Here is a 3,412-nt window from a genome sequence, read left to right as displayed (position 1 = left end):
CCATCTATTTCCCATGAAGTGATGGGACCGGATGCCATGATCTTTGTTTTCTGAATGTTGAGCTTTAAGCCAACTTTTTCACTCCCCTCTTTCACTTTCATCAAGAGGCTTTTGAGTTCCTCTTCACTTTCTGCCATAAGGATGGTGTCATCTGCATATCTGAGGTTATTGATATTTCTCCCGGCAATCTTGATTCCAGCTTGTGATTCTTCTAGCCCAGTGTTTCTCATGATGTACTCTGCATATAAGTTAAATAAGCAGGGTGACAATATACAGCCTTGACGAACTCCTTTTCCTATTTGGAACCAGTCTGTTGTTCCATGTCCAGTTCTAACTGTTGCTTCCTGACTTGTATATAGGTTTCTCAAGAGGCAGGTCAGGTGGTCTGGTATTCCCATCTCTTTCAGAATTTTCCACAGTTTATTGTGATCTACACAGTCAAACGCTTTGGCATAGTCAATAAAGCAGAAATAGATGTTTTTCCAGAACTCTCTTGCTTTTTCGATGATCCAGCAGATGTTGGCAATTTGATCTCTGGTTCCTCTGCCTTTTCTAAAACCAGCTTGAACATCTGGAAGTTCACAGTTCACATATTGCTGAAGCCTGGCTTAGAGAATTTTGAGCGTTACTTTACTAGCGTGTGAAATGAGTGCAATTGTGCAGTAGTTTGAGTCTTACTTTTCCCTTTATTTATATTTTGAAGAGATGCAGAACTTTTAAGGAGGCACAATATTGGTGCTTCCTGAAGATATTGAGATGTTTGCCTTGGTTAGTTCCTCAACTTTCTCAGCTTTTACTTTACTACACAGACTATCTTCACCCTGGATTCTTGTTTGAGAATATAACTTTTAACCATCTTTTATCAAGTTCTTATCAAAAGCTCAGTTGCAAAAATTAACATTTGAGGGAAATTCCATTTAGGTAATAAGTTTTGCCCTGGGATCAAGCCAGAGAATCAACATTCTAGTTCTTTGGAGGACTGAGTCTGACAAAATGCATTTTTGGTATCATACCATTATCTTATATGGGTTGGCCAAAAAGTTCGTTAGGTTTTTTCCCATAATGTTATCATGGAGTAGCAAAGGAATAAAGAATAGTAAAGGAATGGCCAGTTGTAACAGCTTCTTAACTTTATTCTGGGCCTGTTTTTGTGGATGTCAAGCATTTCGTTACACAATATCCTTTTTATATGCGTGTGTGTTTAGTCGTGCCTGACTTTTTTTGGCGGTATGGACTGTAGCCCACCAGGCTTCTCTGTCCATGGGATTTTCCAGGCAAGAATACTAGAGTGGATTGCCATTTCCTCCTCCAGGGGATTTTTCCAATCCGGGGATTGAACCTGTGGCTCCTGCAGTTCCTGCATTGGCAGGTGGATTCTCTACCACTGAGTCACCTGGGAAGCCCTTTTTATATGTCCTGTGGGGAAAATTAATCATTCAACCATTGTTTTTATCTTATGATCCCAATGAGTCCTACAACTTCTTCATTTCTCTGTTAAATTACTAGAAACTTTGAGCCAGTGTGTAGCACAGCTCTACCAACTATATGGTGTGACGTTTCTGTAGACTACTCACTAGTTGGTTTTATTGTTTTCTTCTTTCTTATTTTGCCCAGACCATCTCAACTTAAAAAAAAATCTTTATCAATGTTATTTATTTTTATAAGTCACATCAAATCCTTTATGGTATGAGCTGAGTATTTTTTAAAGTGCTAGTTTATGGGTTTACAGATACGTTAGGGATGATTAAAGGAGTTAGAGGCTTTATTGCAGAATGACCTTTTCCCTTTCTTTCTTCCTTCGTTTCTTTTCTTACTAATTTAAATAGAGAAATTGACAGTTTTGCTAGAAACACTACCACACTATAAGTAACACAAAACCAAAGTGTAAAACAAGCTTGAGACCTTCTTACATAACCATACATTAATTCCATTGAAAACAATGAAGGGCTGGGACTCCCTTGGCGGTCCAGTGGTTAAAACTTCGTGCTTCCATTTAGGAAGGTGCAGGTTCCATCCTTGTTCACAGAATTAAGGTCCCACATGTTCAGAGAATTAAGGTCCCACATGACATGGGGGGAATCAAGGATGATTGTAGAATTATTTTCTTAAGACACACACATTCATTAATTCATGTAAAACAGGGCCCAATTTTGTCTAGTTATTTAGCACATGAGCTAGTACTTATTTCTGTGGCTGGATTAGCAAGGTTGCTTGATATTTCAAATGCTTATCGGCCATCATCATTCTCACTGGTCCTATTCTTAATGTTTTGGCTATTTTTGTTACAGTGATTTCTACTGGGATTTTCATTAGGATCAGTCATTAGTCTCAGGGGAATAAAATTAAGAAGGATCTATGTGTCTATTTATGAAATGGTTGGGTAGAGCAACTACATTTTCTCATTGCTATCTGATGGGGATGTTTTCTCTTCCTTAACAGACATTCAGTCTTCTGAATCTATTCCAAGCTGCACTGCTGAGATGAAAGTTAAATTGCTTCAGGAATCTTGATGAAGAAGAAGGAGACAGGCTACCAAAAGTCCCTTCCAATATATATACATATATATATTTTTGTTTTGGTCCCCCTACGACATCATCCAGGGATCTTTGACAACTTAAGAAAACAGTTTAACAACAGTTAGAAATTAACTTCCTGAGATGAATAAGGAAATGTACTTAGAAAGGCTAGAAAGCAATACGTGTTAGAACATGCAAGGCAAGGTTTGAAGCATGTAAAAACACACAGTCACTCAAGATGATTCTCATACTTTGCAAAAATTACAAAGGAAAAAGGAAAAAAAAAAGTAGCAAGGAAAATACGTGTCTCCAAGCCTATGCACTTTCTCCTTACTTGAAATCTGGAATGACTCTTAGGCCTTTGCTTGGGGCCTTTGGACTGAGAATTGTGAAATAATGCAGCTCATTCCTAGAAGCTTTATCTTGTGGTTTCTCAGACAGATCAAATGCCAACAGGTGTGGGCAAACGCAAGCCAAGAACAATCAGACCAAGTGACAGATAACAGCCAGACAGACAAGGACACGACATACTTAAAGGAAATTTGAAAAACTAGAGAAACATAATTGGGGCTATTTAGTGAAGCCATTGCATATATCAGTGTTTTAAAGTGATCATTGGCTATAAATAAAGAAAATAACAATTCTTGCATTTCTTTAAGTGGTCATTGAGTATATGAAATACATTTAAGTTCTGTCAAAAACAATGGCAAATTTTGGAACATTTTCTGATTTTGGTTCTTGATGGAGCTTCACTTGTCTGGAAAATTCGTTTGTAAAAACAACCTCATTCCTCTCATATTATATATGACTGAAAGGCCATTGTATTTAACATTGTGTGTGTGTGTGTGTGCATGCTCAGTAGCTAGTCATGCCTAACCCTTTGTGGACCCCCTGGC

At 37.9% G+C, this 3,412-nt stretch overlaps 1 long non-coding RNA gene across 1 annotated transcript in view; it reads left to right on the top strand.

The window, feature by feature from the left end:
* LOC104991969 overlaps positions 1–3,165 on the top strand; it is a 10,082-nt gene extending 6,917 nt beyond the window's left edge. Inside the window, exon 2 of the long non-coding RNA XR_825644.1 lies at positions 2,440–3,165. This is a non-coding gene — a long non-coding RNA (uncharacterized LOC104991969). The remainder of the gene's footprint in view (positions 1–2,439) is intronic.
* Positions 3,166–3,412: the final 247 nt, after the last annotated feature.

Source organism: Bison bison, unplaced genomic scaffold (genome assembly GCF_000754665.1).
Source record: "Bison bison bison isolate TAMUID 2011002044 unplaced genomic scaffold, Bison_UMD1.0 scf7180017864204, whole genome shotgun sequence".
In the NCBI taxonomy this organism is placed as follows: domain Eukaryota; kingdom Metazoa; phylum Chordata; class Mammalia; order Artiodactyla; family Bovidae; genus Bison; species Bison bison.
The sequence above is the reverse complement of the archived record's forward strand: the minus strand, read 5'-3'. Positions and strand labels throughout refer to the sequence as shown.